Genomic DNA, 19,368 nt, shown 5'->3' with positions numbered 1-19,368 from the left:
TCTTCTGAAATTGCACGTTTTTGTTTACAAGCTGAGGGTCCAATTCGAGAGAATTTGATAAAATTTGAGTATTTGATGAAATTCTCGCTGTCTTGCAACAGGAATTTTTGCGAACGCAAGTTATGTTAGTACTGAAACGATTCGTTTCCGGGTTCTCACAGTCACGTTGCAGTGTTTTGCATTCTTGTTACGAATGCATCATATCGGCTGGCTAATTGAAACATCAATCACTGATAAGAATCTCAGTGTCTTCCGCAAATTGCAGCCGCACTATTCTGTCACGTTGGACGAACGAATTATTTAAAACATTATCGATCGACGAGGATTGAATTACGCCGCATACAATATCGGTAGCAATGTAAATTCAATTATAATTGCAGTCGTTGCGGAATAAATTACATTACAACGCTATCATTCCCTTTAAATCTATCTGGACGTTCCTGGTCCAGACGCATCGACGATCATTCTTCTAATTTACGTATATTGTTTCAACTTAGAACGCTTGTGTCGTTGATCTACCGAACCCGGATAGCGAACGACCTTCAATATACAAATAAAATTAAGCATTTCCAACGCTACAACTTATTTGTATGCTTATATTCCCAAGCCTGGCATCGAATGTGCCAGATAGGTATGCTTGAAGCAGTGAGAATTAGACTTTGTTCTAAATAATTCGTGCAAAAGATTCGTTTTTCCAAAGGTCATTATGATTTCAACAACTGTAAACTAAACTAAGCAAAAGTGTTCGTTTGACCGGCAATAGTAAGCTCGGCGTTGCATAATAATCATGAGTGACCCCAAAATTGTATAGCAATTTTTCCCTAATTTTTTTCAGCTTGTAAACAGAAAATGAATAATTTGGGAAGAGGAGATACGATTATTCATACGCAAGGCTCGAATAATCATGCATCCTCTTCCTAAATTGTCCTGTATTTCTATATTATTTACTATATTTCTATATTACTCCATAGTAAAATATTACTCCATTAATTTTTCATGGTTTTATTATTGTATACACTAGCTAAGAAAAATATACAACGGACAGTTTATCCATAGTCATCCCGACTCCAATACCGTAGTGTTTCTTGCGGGAACCATCGAATCATAGCTAAAGGTTAAACATCCCCGAACCATTTGCTCCCCTGGCTCCCTTCGAAAATCAAAGAAAGGGAAACACCAGCCTCTCTTCGTTCATTGAAACAATCTCATCGCTTAGTGCCCGGCCGCTCGCCGGCCATCGTGCTTCAGCGACGTAAACGTACCCTAAACGCGAATCCAGCGCGCGAGGGGCTGCTACCGGACGCGCTCCGCCGGTTCCCGGGGTGTTCTCGCGGATGCGGGGGCGGCAGACAACTTAAGCAAATGCGGGTCAGGGCAACGACGCGCGTCAAAGTGCTCCTCCCCGGTCCAGGAGGAAAGAATGCAGGGCCGAGATAGTCCGGGAAAGGCTTCGCCAACATGGTCGGCTGATGCGGCGCTCGGAGAGCAGTAAAACGAAATGATGGCTGCGTCGCGAGAACACGCCGCCACTCTCGAGATGACTCCGGAAGATTCGCTGTATAGCTCTCTCTCTCTCTCTCTCTCTCTCTCTCTCTCTCTCTCTCTATCTCTCTCTCTCTATCTCGCGTGTCGCGCGGCTGTACGCGATTGTGCGCGCGCCAGGCTGCATCCCGCGGCGACTATGCACCGAGAGCAACGTGCATCGGAGCTATGCGCCGGGAACAGCAGCGGCGGTGCAGCGGCGCAGCGCGGATCGTCTCGCGAACGGTTGCTGTTCCGAAACGCGATGAAACCTGAAATCACCGAACCGACCACCTCGACCACCCCCTCCGGGGGAGAGGAGGCCGTCCCCCGCCCCCCCCGCCGTTCGTTTCGCGTGTTTATGCGCCATGCCACGGTCTTCGACAATCATATTTGCGTCGCGCATCCATGCCTCGATGAATGGAAGTCAATTCGATCGTAATACGGGCGCGTTTGCTCCGACAACGCGTTGACACGTGTCCCACGGTGAATTACCGGGACCATTCGATGACCATCGATGATTAGAAATTTAATGGATATTAATTCACGGCGATAGATTTTAACCGGCGCCGCGGCGCTCTTTGATTTCTGCGATTCCGTTGTATCGACGGCCGATGTAATTATTAATTGCGCGGACTTTCTCGACGCTGTTTGCACGGCTGATGTGATTAAACGGCGTTGTTCGGTTCGGGGCGACGACCGGATTTCGCTTATTCGTTCGGCCGGTTATTCGCTGTGTCTTCTGGTTACAGTAATGTTTCTCTAATCGACGATCGGCTTGGAAACGGAAATGGACAGTTTAGGAAGAGGAGATACGATTATTAGAGGCTTGCAGCTCATTCTTATAGTTATCGATTGTCAACGATTATAAAAACAAGGTGTCAAGCTGGAATAATCCTATCTTCTCCTTTCAAATTGACCATTTTTGTGCACAATCTAAGCGTCAATTAGGGAGAATTTGCTGTATCTCATGAGAGCCAACGTTCTCGTAAATGAATTAAATCTGCGATTGCTGTTACTTGCATGTCATAAATAATCGATAGTAAATACATAACAAATTATGAGATTAATTTTTAGAAAATTAATCACTACGAGATGTTAGATATCATTACTTTTATAAAGTACCGCAGCACAATAATGTCTCTCTAATTGACGCTCAGATTGTCCACAAAAATGGACAATTCGAGAAGAGGAGATACGATTATTCGAGGCTCGTGGCTCGTCTTTATAGTTATCGATTGTCAACGAGCGATTCGGCGAGAATTTTATCAAATACGAATTAAAGATCCAGGAAAAAATTAACGTGAGATACAGCAAATTCTCTCCAATTGTCCCTCAGCTAAGTAAGCAAAAATGTGCAATTTGGGAAGAAAATTGCGGCTCGTTTTTATAATCGCCAATTGTCAACAATTATAAAAACGAGCCACAATCGTATCTCCTCTTCCCAAAATTGTCTCTGCGCAATCCGAGCGCGAATTAGCGAGAAATCAGCTGCAGGTCGGCCGGTGCCAGGCCGGCGGAAAATCTCCGCATTTTCTTGGATTTTGTTTTCGCTTTTCGTAGTTTCCGTCTCGCTGTCCGTAAGCTGCACGGATAGCGGAGATCTGTGCAGAACGATCGGCTCGATATGAAACGGCGATCGCGCCCGTTGTACCGTGTGACCCAATTGCCGGGCGCGGAGGCGTTCGTGGGTGTCCTGTCATTCGCGCGTCACGGAACGTCAGGCACCGTCGGGCAAGAATATTCCGACGTGACGGACTGTTCCCTCGGTGACGTGCACTGCGAACGGGCCGATCGTCGGGGTCGATCGGCGACCGGTTGCAAACAGGACGCGATCACGTAAATAGGATCTGACGGTGGGCGTTTGTGACACCGGTCTCCTCTGTCGGTCGCTGTCGATCCAATAACAATTTCGGAAGATCGCTGCGATGCCATGTACACCGATAAATGGAGAACCTATAGCTAGACGTTTCACGCGTGGAAAGCGAACGATTTTCCATCGCGACTCTAAAAGTATTGGAACGTTTTTGCGAATTTTTCGAATGTTCTCCGTATTCGAGCTATCGCGATTTGGTCGAAGATGCTCGCAGACGGATAAGTCTGGACTCATTTTAAAGCTTGAAGCATCTACTTTCGCATGCCGTTGTTTATTTTTGTCTAGGATTTTTTGTTATGATACAGCAGGTGAAAAACTGAAGGTGCACATCTTCTTGAAAATGCTATGAATTCGAGCGTCTCCGATGACAATGAAAAATTTTGTTCCGGGCCGAGTCTGACACGGATTTGAAGAGCGAAGTCTCCTCTTTACAACGACCCCTCGAATCATGGCGTGCGATTTTTTGAGGGTGTTTTACGCGACACAATAGAGGAACATGTTCCAGGTGTTCGGAATGCTCACGGTGTTCCGTTTATTATTGTAAACTTGGCAGTGTATCTGTTGTTAAAAAATTCGTACGTCAACTTTTTGGGCATGATTGCAAAGAGAAATCTTTAATCTTCAAATTCATACCAAATACAGTAACGAGAAAAATTATGTAACATCTGCGGAAACGTTTCAGTTTGTAACATATTTGATGAAAGACGGTATCTTCGGTTTCCAACGAACGAATTGTTATTAAAAAATTCGTACGTCTAGTTTTTGGGCCTGATTGCAAAGAGAAATCTTTAATCTTCAAATCCGTACCAAATACAGTAACGAGAAAAATTATGTAACATCTGAAGAAACGTTTCAGTTTATAACATATTTGATGAAAAACGGTATCTTCGGTTTCCATCGAACGAATTGTTATTAAAAAATTCGTACGCCTAGTTTTTGGGCCTGATTGCAAAGAGAAATCTTTAATCTTCAAATCCGTACCAAATACAGTAACGAGAAAAATTATGTAACATCTGTGGAAACGTTTCAGTTTGTAACACATTTGATGAAAAACGGTATCTTCGGTTTCCAACGAACGAATTGTTATTAAAAAATTCGTGCGCCTAGTTTTTGGGCCTGATTGCAAAGAGAAATCTTTAATCTTCAAATCCGTACCAAATACAGTAACGAGAAAAATTATGTAACATCTGTGGAAACGTTTCAGTTTGTAACATATTTGATGAAAAACGGTATCTTCGGTTTCCAACGAACGAATTGTTATTAAAAAATTCGTACGCCTAGTTTTTGGGCCTGATTGCAAAGAGAAATCTTTAATCTTCAAATCCGTACCAAATACAGTAACGAAAAAAATTATGTAACATCTGTGGAAACGTTTCATATTTGATGAAAGACGATATCTTCGGTTTCCAACAAACGAACAGAAATTGTAGCGAACTAGGAACTTAAACAATTTAATAACTAGGTGGATCAATTAGCGGAGTGGATGAGTGGATAACTGGGTGAACAGTTGATTCGGTTAATATCCAAGCACGAGCAGAAGAAGCTCGCTCTAGCAAGCGTCTCGACGCAACAACAGAAATTGGAGCAACTAAACACGGTTCTTCCCGCGGAATAATCCTGCGCGGAGCATAGTGATCGTTCCAGGCGGGGTCGCGACAACTGTATCACAACTGTACCGCGACTGTACACAACTGCGCTATAAATCAAGTCCGCAGATTGTCACTTTCCGGGCCCTATTAATCTCAATCCGGCGTTAAACTCTGGAAGATTCTTCCGCGACGCGGAGCCTCGTCGCTGAGCTAAGCTCCGAAGCCGTCCATGAAGTTACACCTTCATCGTTTCGTTCTCGAATGGCATCAATTTTCTGGAGGAACGTTACTACGCTGGTTGCTTCGGAGAACGCCGTTACGCGGCAGTAAACCGTTGAACAATTACCGCACCGGTAAACAATTTGTCAACAAGATAATGCGTGAACGCGGTGTTGCTGCGGCTGCGGCGTCGTCGGCGGCGAGGACACGGATTGGAAAAGATGACACGACATCGGTCTCGTTAATTGGCAGATAATTGCCCGTCGGACGAACGCGCGATCTAATTTACTATTAAACTTCCTTCCGCGGCGAAGGACAAAGGGGTAAAACGACGGTGAGAAAAGATGGGGAGAGGGACGACGAGCGAGGGTAAAGGAGGCAGGGAGGGGGGGAGGGGGTGATAGTATGGAAGAGACGAGGGGATTGAATCTTGTCGGTAATTAATGAGGAAAGTTTTACAAATAGCCGAAGGCAGAGTCACTAAACGCCTTAACAAGACCGTGAATTCCATCCGCAAGCAAAATATCTCGCGAAAGTTAGTTTTTAATTGATAATTATCTTTCCCGGTATAAACGGTAATCAGCGTCCCATTCCGTTTCTCTGTTCTTCTAATTGCGCTTGCTTTGCACCCGTGAATTATCGACTATCGGCCGAACTTTCGGCTGCTCGAAAATATCCAAAAAGGGTGTCCCTTTGTCGGATAAATATCGGTAAACTTTCGGACGCAGCTTTTCCCGAGGGAAAAACCGTCTGTTTCCAGTCGAAGAATTCGTTGGGACGTGGGATCGATCTTCGATCGGGTATCTCTCGAGTTATCGGGTAACTAACCTGTGACGGTGATTAACCTTTGGGTTATTTTAATTACGTTCTTAGGTTCGGGACTTTTAGGTTTTGGACTTTTCTCGACGAAATCCATTGGAATGTATATTGAATGGTCAAGAAATTAAAAACCTCTGGAAAATAAAAGTTTAATGTGTTTCTCGTAAAGAAAATGTTAAACTTTTGTTCTTTAGGGGTTTTTAGTTCCTTGACCTTCCAATGTACATTCCAATGGATTTTGTGACTGACAATGACCTTCCAATCACCTTTCCCATAAAGAAAATGTGAAAAATTAAAGGGCTAGGCTAGAATACTCGAGTGGCGACTTCAAGGCGGCATTGAAAATGGTTGTTATCATGTTTCAAAGTGATTTTAACATGATCAAATTTGATTGTATTTAAAAAACTGTAAAATATGTACAAAATGCACTAGTTTGTATAAAATGGAAGTACTATAAGGCAGAAAAATCATTTCGAATTTCAAGTTAAAATGGCTCCGACTGCAAAGGGTTAACACTAGTTTTACGGAGCACAAGAAACAGCTGTTTTATACCAATTTATGTCAAGTAATAGTAAGACGTTATTCTGATTTTGTACAAGTGTTACTGTATTATTTACGTAACATATAATTATTATTATTATTATTATATATATATATATATATATATATATATATATATATATATAAATAATTATTAATATATTATATATATAATTATTATATATATTAACATATAATTTAAGTAACATATAAATTGAATAAATAACTCACAAATGTATCTTAACGATACAAACGATCGTAAATTTAAAAAAATTAACGTCCCGTCATTTTGACGCGTAAATCTAGCGTTAAAGACGATCGCTTGCCAAGCTCCAGAAAAAAGCCCAATGGAAATCTCGAGTCACAACGTCGAAAAGTCGCCTTCCGGCCAGCCACGGAGCGCGTCAAATATTCCGAAACATATGACGAAACTTCATCGCCTTCGCCAGGGGTTGGAGCCCTTAAAAAAGCCCCGGGTGCAGGTAGCGGGCACGGCCCCACGGCGGCACGGCCGTGAATTAGAAAATCCAATCTATAGAAACGCGGGCCAAAATTGCGGGAACGAAGCGTAAGAAATGTAGAGAGGGTAGTTGCCGGGAGGAGGAATCGTCGGGAGAAGAAGCGAAGGGACGAGGACGAGCGCGAGAGGGGGACGAGGAGGAGGGTGTAGCGGTCGTAGGGCATGCGAAGGAGAGTTCGCCGAGGGTGGAAGGGGGGGGCGTAACACAATTACATGTGGGGTTGAAGCCGGGCCGAGCTTGCTCTCGGCGGCACGACCTTCCGGCTAAGGCAGGGACCGAGGGAAAGAGCCCAACGGTGGGTGGCAAGATTGAATATGAAAGTTTAATGCGAGCAATATCAGCGCCACTGCCCCCGCCCCCTACCCGTCCCACGGCCACTCGGTCTCTCAGACGTCTCGGCTATCAGGCTGCCCATCTTGTCCGTATCTCTCTTTATATCGCGGCCGGGGCCTTTCTCCGGAGAAACGGTGCCCCGCCGCCGCCGACGAAAGCGCTCCCGATCTTTGATGTCACGGGGAAACCGTGTCCCGTTGTCGCGACCGTGTTTTTCCAACGGAATCGGAGTCCCACCGTGCCTCCCGGTGGGGATACAGATCGACGTCCACTTGAGTCGTTATGGAAGCAGACCCCCCATCCCCCTCGGAAATCTCTCTACGACCTGGGATTCGCCGAGGTCTCCATTATTTTTACAGAGCGTGGCCCCGCGCTTCGTGCGAGCTCCGCGAATTGGGTGGACTCTGCCGGCGTTGGTTTCGCGGAATTTTATTTTGTTCCGAGTACAGTAATTTCTCCCGGAACTGTTCGGAGGTCGGAACTGAAGCCGGCGCATCCGAGAATACTAAGACGCGATTCTGCGAGCCTCGTGATTTGTTTTTATTTATTTTTTTTTATAGAAACTCGGGGCAGTCGGCAGAAGAAGGCAGCGGTCAATATGCCGGTGTAGGTTAATATAAATACATAGTGATGTGATGATGCTAGAATAAAAACGATTCGAAGGCAATTCGGAGGCCACGTGACAAGATTCGAAGGCAATTCGGAGGCCACTTGGAACGATTCGAAGATAATTCGTAGATTACTTGAGACGATTCGAAGACAATTCATAGACCACTTGATATGATTCGAAGGCAATTCGGAGGCCACTTGAAATGATTCGAAGGCAATTCGGAGAACACATGACGAGATTCGAAGACAATTCTTAGACCACTTGACACAATTCGAAGACAATTTGTAGACCACTTGAAATGATTCGAAGGCAATTCGGAGGCCTCATGCCACTATCGAAGGCACTCTGTCGCCCCTTAGCATCGACGCAGCTATAAACTACACAGGCGTAGGACTGGCACAAGGAAATTCACAGCAACCCGAAATTTGGTATTTCCGGCATAAATTACTGCGCTTTCATGACTTTAGTACATTTAGAAAGATACTATTGTTACAACAACATGAAATCGTAACAGCAACGAACTTAACTTTCCTCGCATTTTAAGAAAGAATAAATAGAAATCGACTCCTCAATATAATAATGTCGTCATTAGCTGGTAACACATCCGAAGAGGGAACACTGTACGCGCATTAATAATTCACAATAGAACGTTTTCTCATTCAAGTCTTTGTCCCTTCAAAGGACCCTTCCACGAAGAGGCGAGATCAAAAAACGAAGACGGATGAAGAAAATTTCGTCGTTAAAATCACCAAGCATTACCACAGCAATGCGCGACCTAACCAAACACCGAGTGAAATAAAGCGTTCGCACGCTATAACAATTGTAAAATTCTTATTTTACGCGTGGTCGTAGTTCGGGAAAAGCGACAGTGCTCCTGGGCGACAACGCGTCGCTCGGAGTTCTTCATGGGGTCAGTCGCGCTAACAAGCGCTCGTTTGTAGTCGGAACAAATGACGGGCACCATTTGACACCGTGTTCCGGTGTTCCTCTTTCCCTCAGCTTTCCACGGTTATTCTTTATTCCACGGTGTCACGTGTCGCGTATTGTTGCCGGAGTCGTGTAATGGCGAGTGCTCGCGCGTCAGGTAATAAAATCGATAGTCCGGCAGGCTTTCACGTCGGTCACACTTCCGGACTGAAAAGTAAATCGAGCCAGTCGAGGGCACCGTAGAGAGAGAAAGAGAGAGCGAAAGAGAGCGAGAGAGAGAGAGAGGGAGAAGGGGAGAAAAATATAATAGTGTTCTACCCGGTATTCACTGCGTGACCGGCTATAGAATCGCGTCGATCCCCGGCGTGTGCACGCCGCGCCGGTGGTTTATTGTGCGCATCGCTGTTGATTGGAAATATTGGTTCGTTGTTTACCTTTATACAGCGGGCCGCGCGGGACCGACTATCTCAGAACAATGTCCTCCGAGCGCGACGCGCACCCCGGTGCCGCGCGCTGTTTCCCTTTTATTTGTTTCGGACAATCTTGCGAACGCACGTCCAAATCCGTCAATTGCGCAGCCGTATTTACGTACACGCGCCTCGAAACAATAACCGGCCGACGCTGCCACCTATCGGACCTCGATTCATCGTCATATTTTGGACAGGAAGCGTTCCCGTTTTTTCTTCTTCTTTTTTTCGTCGCGAACGTACGAGCCTGTCCCGTCGACGAACGACCGGAGGAAATACAATACGGTTTTTGACGCGTCTTCTTCGATGAGAGTGCCGCGAGCAGGAATGATCAACGTTATTAACACGTTGAATTTTCTTTTATGTGATACATATAATGTTGACATGTTATCTGCAATAGATAAGTTAGAGTGTATAACCATGTTTGACGTGTTAATTGCCAATGGGGTCACTGTTTGAATTGACGATGGTAATAATACAAAATTTTAGATATTGATATTTGTTTTAAATTATACAGTGTGTCCCAAATATGTCTCGCAATCCTGAAATGGCGGGTTCCATAGACGATTTGAAGCAACTTCTTCCTTTACAAAAATGTTCTCCGAGGCACCGTTAACGAGTTATTATCAAAAGAACAGTGACCAATAAGAATCGAGTACGGCTGACGCGAGGCGGCCCAGCCAACCAGCGCGCGAAGCCCAGTTCCGCTCAGTGGCACGGTCGCCTCGCGCCAGCTGAGCTCGCCTCTCATTGGTCACTGTTTTTCGTTAATAACTCGTTAACGGTGACTCGGAGAAAATTTTTGTAAAGGAAGAAGTTGCTTCAAATAACCTGAGGGACCTGCTACTTTCGGATTGCGATTTTTGGGACACCCTGTATATATTTCTACCAATTTGGGTGCGCCGGTCACCGGTGGCCCATTTCAACCACAGTTTCCATTTTATTATTACTTTATTATTAGTATCATCATTATTATTATTATTATTATTAGGTTGAATTTTTGTAGAGAAATTAAAAGGGCGCTTGGCTCGTTGATGCTAAATAAATAAAGAAATAAAATGAGACGCTAAAAATTAACGCTTCGCGATCGAGAATTTTATAAAGTAGTAAGAAGATTCTCCTCAGAAAACAATAGATTATGCATCGAAGGCACAAATAATGGGAACAATGAACAATACATCCAGATCCTTCGTTACGTAAACAATCAAATTCTATGTTCGCAACTTCTGTGATAAGGACGCACAGTCCTGATATTGTCACCACGTTGACGATCTCGTCGCACATTCGTCTCGAAAGGGTTAAACATCGTCCAACAATTTCCGAATGGGTTATCATTTAGTTTAACTCGATGTACCAGCGTCGCGGCAATTAGTAATTCGCTTGAAACAAGGATCATCGATGATATTTAAAGCGAGGCAGTTACCGTCATCGTCGTCGTATATTTCTCGCCGATAAAATAAATCTCGCATCAGCCGGGCAATCCGCATTTTAAATCAGCTTGCCGGCTCGTTTACCACTCGGCAAATTCAAGTCAAACACGCCGGGTCTACATCCTTGCCTCCGCCGAATTAATATTCCCACGATCCCCGGATCCATAATCTACCGCACGCGATTCCCAATACCCGCCGATATTATAGATTACCGTCATATTTTTATTACAGTCGTTGCAACGTGTTTCAAATCTGATACACATTCGGAATCACGGAATTGATAACCCGGTCCAGTTTATCCTTGAATTATTTATAGCCGCACGGCTTCATTTTATTCCGGGTCCGGTGTATCTGAAATTGCTCCGCCATTCGAGGAATTAAAACCGACCGATTTCCTGTCCTTTTTCTTTCTCGTCTCGATGCTTACGCGCATCGGCGACGACGCCAAAAATACGGCGACCTTTGCTGTTTTCTTCTCGCGGAACCGGGAATCGGTTCTCCTTGAGATTTTTCCGATGTTTCAAATCCGGTGATATTTTTTCAGATTGTTCGTAGAAGTTGTAAACAATTGATATAATAATATAATAATAATTTTTAATAAATGTTTTTATGAAGGCTTAAATTTTCATATTCGATGAAACCGCGCGAACTTGTGGATCGGCCGAATAATTAACCCTTTGCAGTCGGAGCCATTTTAACTCGTAATCCAAAAGAGTTTTTCTGATTTATAATGTCTTTCCATTTGATATGAAATAGAATTTTGTAACTCGTGCAACAATTACACTATTAAGAGCTTCGTAAATATAAACAAAATTTGATAACGTTAACATTATTTTCAAACGTGACATAACAATTTTTAATGGCTTAGAGTCGTCACTTGACTGCAATGGGTTAATACAGTAATTTCTCCCGGAAATGCTGAATTTCGAGTTGCTGTGAATTTTCCCTGTGTTAGTCCTACGCTTATGTAATTTATTGCTGCGTTGGTGCTAAGAGTCGACGGAGTGCCTCCGAAACGTTTCAAGTGACCTCCGAATTGCCTTCGAATCGTTTCTAGTTGCCTCCGAATTGCCTTCGAATCGTTTCAAGTAGCCTCCGAATTGCCTTCGAATCGTGTCACCTGTTCCTCCGAATTGCCTTCGAATCGTTTCAAGTGGCCTCCGAATTGCCTTCGAATCGTGTCACCTGTTACTCCGAATTGCCTTTGAATCGTTTCAAGTGACCTCCGAATTGCCTTCGAATCATGTCACCTGTACCTCCGAATTACCTTCGAATCGTTTGAAGTGGCCTCCAAATTGCCTTCGAATCGTGTCACCTGTTCCTCCGAATTGCCTCCGAATCGTGGCAAAAAAAATAGAAATAAAAAAGTTGAGTCATCATCGTTTGTATTCCGACAGTTCCTATAAAAACGAGCCGCGAGACCCGAAGAATCGCGGCCTGGTATTCTCGGATCTGCAGGTTTCAATTTCGACCTCCGAATATTTCCCAGAGAAATTACAGTATCATGCTGAATTCTAATAATATCAGATCGCACGGAAAGTTCGTTTCTTTCGTGCGTATTCGATGGAACCGGGCTCAATGAAATGCCGAACGAACTTTCCGAACAAACTGATATGTAGTTTGTTCGAGAACAATTTATGAGCTTGTGAGCGGAAAGTTCGTTTGAAATTTCGCCGAGTCCGTTTCATCGAATTCGTATAAATGGTTCGAAACGAACGTGCCGAACGAGCTAATAGAATGAAGCACGGCACGGAAAAAAAAACGAAAAATTGCGCGGTCCTACGGAGGGGTCGACTTCGATAAATTATTCTAGACTCTGTAAATTAATGGAATTCGGAGTGAATTTCAGCCCGATCGGGACTAAATAGCCGGGCGGAGGCAGCACTTAAAAATTTTCCGGAACACGGGCGACTTTGTTGGACAAGTAAGTTCGCCGGGAAATGTACGCGTTTCGCGACCAACAAAATTCCCAAAAATCGTCGCGGCAAGGTATTTGCGAGTGTCGCGTTCTACGAGCGTACGAATTAGCCGGGGCTCGCGAAAGCCCCGGCGGCGAACTTTTCCGCAAGCTTGGTCGGCCGTGGCCAGGGAACGGCGGCTGGTCCGAAGGTGCATTCGGTGGCCGAGCGAGCGCACACCATGCTGCCATGGCAACGATCCCCTACAAACAAAATCCACCCCCGACATTAGCGGGGGCTGCGACAGACCTCTTCGCGTCACCCGCTGCGAGAAGAATCCTCGCCGAGCCGGGAGCCGGGAGCCGAGCCGAGTCGAAGAAACCCTACGGTCAAAACGCTCCGCTTCGGATCCCGCTCGTAAACGCTCCCCCGGATCAATCCTTTCGGTTGTTCTCGCCGGCTTCAATTATGTCATTATGACGCGAGCAGCACGGAAACTTGGCCCGCTTCGATTTGTCGGGGATTTCGAGGGGCTGCGTGCGGTTGTCACGCCGGGAATTAGGCTCACGGCCTGCGAGAACCGACTTTTATTTTATCGCTTCAACTCGCGGCGAAAGTGCAGTCATTTGAACCCGAAATGTTCGCAGGTGTCGGAATCGAAACCGACAGATTTGAAAATCTATCGCGATTCTTCGAGTCTTGCTAGAATAAAAGCGATGACTTAATTTTTTTATTTGCAATTTTCTTGCCACTATTCAGAGGCAATTTGGAGGGTACGTGACACGATTCGAAGGCAATTCGGAGGCCAGTTGGAACGATTCGAAGATAATTCGTACATCACTTGACACGATTCGAAGACAATTCGTAGATTACTTGAGACGATTCGAAGACAATTCATAGACTACTTGATATTATTCGAAGGCAATTCGGAGGCAACATGACACGATTCGAAGGCAATTCGATGACAACGTGTCACTATTCGAAGACAATTCGGAGGCTATTTGAAATGATTCGAAGGCAATTCGGAGACCACATGACGAGATTCGAAGACAATTCGTAGACGACTTGACACGATTCGAAGACAATTTGGAGGCAGCATGACACGTCGAAGGCAATTCGGCGGCAACGTGCCACTATTCGAAAGCAATTCGGAGGCCTCATGATACGATTCGAAGGCAATTCGGAGACAACGTGCCACGATTCGAAGGCAATTCGGAGGCCACTTGCCACTATCGAAGGCACTCTGTGCCCTCAGCATCGACGCAGCTATAAACTACATAGGCGTAGGACTGGCACAAGGAAATTCACAGCAATCCGAATTCTGGCATTTCCGGAAGAAATTACTGTACAATTGTTCTCCGCATTCTCCGTGCTTTGTTTTATTTCCTCGCTCAAATGTCGTTCGCTTAGTCAATTTTGGGGACGTTCCCCTTTATGAAAACACGAGAAATTAAAACGGAATCGCATCGCGATAGGTTCGGCAGCTGTACCGGACGCTAATGTAATCTTCGGGCCAAAGATTAGCAAGACATTCGTTCGTAGATAGTTTTCGGCTCGGGTTTCGCTTCGATATTCCCGACGTCCGTTCGAAGGGCACGTCAGTCAAGGAAGATGGGGTGCAATCTAATCGCGATCTGCGAAATCTGCTGCGTATTACGAACAGCCCCCTCAATTACTTGTGAATAGTGTTACGTCTGAGAAGACCCCCTTCGATCGAGCGACTCGACGATTAATTTGGAGGCGGCGGTAATTTTATGCGTTCCGGCTAACGAACGCGAGGGTCCGCGATGAAATATGACGATCGGAAAATAGATCGGGGGCTGCTGCAGCGAATCGCTCAGTCTCCCCGAGGCTTCATCGTCTTTGTCGCGATAATTCATGCGATGTACTACCTACCGAGCGATGCTCGATCGGGGTGACTAACACCGACAGATAAAAACTCTTTCGACTCTTTTCAGCTTCTCAATCTCGAGGAGAGAGAGAGAGAGAGAGAGAGAGAGAGAGAGAGAGAGAGAGAGCTGTTTCATCTTTTCCGATGTTTTCTCGCTGCTTCCGAGAATTAAACGTCGATGGGAAATTATAATTTTCACCTCGGGAATCTTCGACTTCTCGTTGATAAGATAACTTATATTTGCCTGCGCTTCGATCTCTCTGGAATGAGAATTCGAATATGCGGAAACGTCGGCAGGCTGGATGCGATAAATTAGTATGATAAATATAATAAATAAATATAATATTATATTTGTACATAATATTATAATATTATATAATATTATAAATATAATATTTATACATACTATTATAGTATTATATCATATTATAAATATTATATTATATTTACATGAAATTACAATTTTATATTTATAAAATATATTATAATGTTATAAATCAATATAATAAAAAAGTAATAAATGAATCTATAATTTATTAATTAAATTGAGGTAATAAAATATCGAAACTTTTCTGGTCTGAAATTTCTTAACAAGACGCAAGGCTTTCAAGTATTGAAATGTTAGCCATTTTTGCGATGCAAGCTGCACTTAAGAGCTTGCATCTAGAAAATCATTCGTTCGATCGAGTTCTTTCTTTCTCTATTTTTGTCGTCAAGCTGTAGCCTCTTGTAAGCATTTTGTTCTAATTAAAAGATGAATTCTCTAGTACACCGGGATATCCATCAACGAACGAATGCTACAACGAACTATATTCTCATTAAATCAAAGTGCTACAACAAGCACTACGAAATACTATAAAAATAGAGTCGATGATTCCCCACCGTTCTCATCTTTTCAGCTTTTTTTCATTTATTTTTTATAAATCCACACACGCGCACGTCCAACGCATCAAATTGGAATACAATAAATCGAATTCATATCTTTTTATTAACTTTTATCCTATCTCGCGTGAAATCATCGCGTTCGTAAATAACTGTACACGTTCGGTAATAATAATTGGTAATATATCAATATCAATCAATGTATCCTGTAACGAATCGATGCTGCAACGAGCGAGGTTCTAGAACAAATTACTTCGTTATAGAATACCCGGCCGAACTGGATTTATAAACAAAGTTATTGCGGAGCGCTCGCGGGTCCCGCGCGTTGAAAATTTAAACGAGTCGACGGTATTTAAACGAAACGAGACGGCGAGAAGAGGGAAGCTCATCGGTCGGCCCTAACGAGAGAAAAGGAACTTATTTGTACGTCGGAAGGTTGCGAACCGATCATTGAATATTCCCTTTCCCTCCTCCCGCGACGACAAATATGGATCCGTGAAATTTGAATACCATCGACGCGTTCGAGACTAGCTTTTCCCTCTCGACAGTGCCTAAATCAATATGACGCTTTAGCCGGGCGAAAACGGGGGAGCGATCGGGGGGTGGTGGAAAGGGGAGACAGGACGTGTCCGCGGAAAAAAGTGGGGGCCCGCGTTTCGAAATTTAATATACAGAAAGATAGAGCGGTAAGATTTATTCCCGATGCCTCGTAAATTGCTCGCTGCGCCGGTAACAAAAAAGGAGACGGGAAAAACCGAAAGGAATCAAATCGAATGAAACCTCCGCGCCCCGGCTCGTGTAAAACGCGTAAACCCTGTACGCCAAATGAAACGAGAGGTAGAAAAACAAAAAAAAAAGAGACGAAAGAAAAGGATAGGGGAGAAACGCAGGCGAACGCGTGCGCGGATGGACGAATGTATGGATGCCGCGCGTTCTACAGGCGAAACGACGCAATCATCGTGCGAAAGGAATTACGTTCATTTTTCTGCGAACGGTTACTAAACAATCCATTTTACGACCTCGGTCCATCGAGGGGAACAACGTTCCGTCGGAACGCGAATAAATACGGAAAAGTATACAGCGGGAGAGCAAACAGGGCATCGCTCGCGAGCAAAAATCGATTCGCGTGCAGAGTGCGCCGATACCGGCCCGCCATCGATTCGCGCCTAAACTCGCGCGAAAAATACCGGGTCCCCCTTTATTTGTCGCTTTGATTCGATCGACGAAAACATCGGGGCACTCGAGACAGCCCGATGAAACTTTCCAGAGTGAAATCGCTACGCGAGCTGTGCATCGAAGCCGGACGCGACTTTCGCGCGTGTTCGCTGCAACGCGAATCGAACCCTAAATCGGACGTGTTGCGCCTTCGGCGCTGCGAGATTGATTCTGCAAGTTCGGGAAGAAAATTAACCCTTTGGTCTACAACCACGTCCGAGAGACGTGGTCAGATAATTGGGTTAGAAGTGATTATCACGTCTGAGAGACGTGGTCAAAAGATCGGGCTAGAAATGATTATCACGTCTGGGAGACGTGGTCAAAAAATCGGGCCAGAAATGGTTGTCGCGTCTGAGAGACGTGGTCAAAAAATCGGACCATAAATGCTCATCACGTCTGAGAGACGTGGGCAAAAAATCAGGCCAGAAATGGTTGTCGCGTCTGAGAGACGTGGTAAAAAAATGTGGTCAGAAATTGTAGGCTCGGCTAAAAGAGTTAAAAGAACAAGAATTTTTTAATTTCCTTTTATCATTCTAAGCAATAGCACCCTTTAAAAAAGCATTCTAGTTATGGTAATCTCTATCATCTAAAAACAATTCAAGTCATTTAGACCAATTCTAAAAAAATTATTGCGTTCTAAAAAATGTCCGAATATTAACAGAAGTCACTGTATCTACATTCCGTAAAAAGTTCGCGTACACGCTATTGAAACTTGAATCACAGGACAAGGGATTAAATCCGCCACAAATGCATAAAAATCCGCGATCTAGTTACAGCGATTCGGAACATTCGATATCGCGATTTCCGGGTTACGCCGCTCTTGCATCGAACGAACGAGGTATCTCAGGATTCGGGTCAGACACGGTTGTCCAATGGGCACCACGACCAGAACGACACGGGACAAGACGAATTCGCGATCCCGTCGCGGGAAAGAGAGGTGGAAAATAGTCGTAAGGGCTCCCACGCACAATGTGTCCTTTTGCTAACTGTCATATGCATAGGGAACAACGGGGGCCGTCTACAGAAGGCTGCTATCGAAAAGCAATTTCCGAGACGTCAAATGGAATGGAATCGAGTCGGGGGGGGGGGGGGGGAAAGTTCGGTGACGTTTTCGTTGGCAACCCCGGCTCGTGGCCCCGAGATCACTTTCAGCGTGGGAGTAAGACTTCAAAAAAAAAAAGAAAAGAAAAGAGAAAAAGAAGAAGAGAGGAGAGGAGCAACAAGGGACGGGACGGAAGAAGACGGAAAGAAATAGCGGAGAAGAAGCCGTATCTTCAACAGGTGCAAAGTGTCGACCGTTGAAAGGGCCACTCCTCGTTTCGCCTCCCACTTTACCCCGTTCCTCTTCCTTCCGCTTCTTAAACCGCAAGCTCTTTGATAAAAGGCCTAAAGCCGGCGAGCACCTTTGGGGAAAACGAGCCACGGCCCGCCGGCGAGTCATAATAAGTCGATGCTCCATTTGGGGGGGCTTACTATATTCTCTAATGAGGCCACACGATCCGACCTGGCCCTACACCTCGCTCTCGCCGCAGCTCCGCGCATTCGTACGTGTTCGAGCCGCCATTCAAATGAACACTCGCCACTTCCATTTTGCTAAATGTTTTCGCGCAATCGATGCCTCGTCCGACGAAATTTCTCACGACGTTCTCGCGAGAGAAGGTGCTGCCAACATCTTGGAAAGTATTCCCGTAGGATATATAGATATACTAATATATGGGACATATATATACTAATTGGCGCTCGGATTGTGCAGAAAAAGGGACAATTTAGGAAGAGGAGATACGATTATTCGATTCAATCGGTTTATTTTGATAGTTACGAATTGTCGACAACTGTGAAAACGAGCTGCAAGGCTGGAATAATCGTGTCTACTCTCTCCAAATTGTCCATTTTTCGTAGATAATCCGAGCGTCAATTAGAGAGTCATTACTGTATTCGGGTTCTGCGGCCCATATTTATGGTTGTCGACGATCGGTCGCTATAGAAACGAGCCACGAGGCTCGAATAATCGTATCTCCTCTCTCCAAAGTGTCCATTTTTCGTGGACAATCCGAGAGTCAATTAGAGAGTCATTACTGTATTCGGGTCTTGCGGCCCATTTTTATGGTTCTCGACGATCGGTCGCTATAAAAACGAGTCACTAGGCTCGAATAACCGTATCTCCTCTTCCCAAATTGTCCAATTTTCTGCACAATCTAAACGTCAATTAGGGAGACATTACTGTATCGCCGAATCTGTGCAATAAAAGATCCGCGAGGATGTTCTGAGGAATTTTATGATAGAATCGCAAACGACATTATTACCTGCGTCGACGTTAACACTAGATTTAGGAAACCCGTCGAAATGACGGGACACTAATTTTTTAATTCACGATTATTCATATCGTAAAGATACATTCATGAGTTATTTATTCAATTTACATGTTACTTATGGCAAATTTATATGTTACTTACGGCCAATTTATATGTTAATTTTATATGTTTATATTCAATTTATATGTTCAATTTATACGTTACAATAAGTCTTGTTCAAAATCAGAATAAATGTCTTATCGTTACTTTCATAAACTAACATAAAACAGCTGTTTTCCGTGCACCGTAAATCTAGCGTTAAAAATCGACAACGTACTC

General features: G+C 44.4%; 1 protein-coding gene across 6 annotated transcripts in view; it reads right to left on the bottom strand.

Annotated features, from left to right (window-relative positions):
• Positions 1 to 19,368, bottom strand: part of Ten-a (Teneurin-a transmembrane protein) — a 1,349,343-nt gene that overhangs the window by 774,289 nt on the left and 555,686 nt on the right. The gene's annotated exons all lie outside the window — the stretch shown is intronic.

The sequence above is a fragment of the Megalopta genalis genome, chromosome 4 (assembly GCF_051020955.1).
Source record: "Megalopta genalis isolate 19385.01 chromosome 4, iyMegGena1_principal, whole genome shotgun sequence".
NCBI classification, from domain to species: domain Eukaryota; kingdom Metazoa; phylum Arthropoda; class Insecta; order Hymenoptera; family Halictidae; genus Megalopta; species Megalopta genalis.
This window is presented reverse-complemented; position numbering and strand designations above follow the sequence as displayed.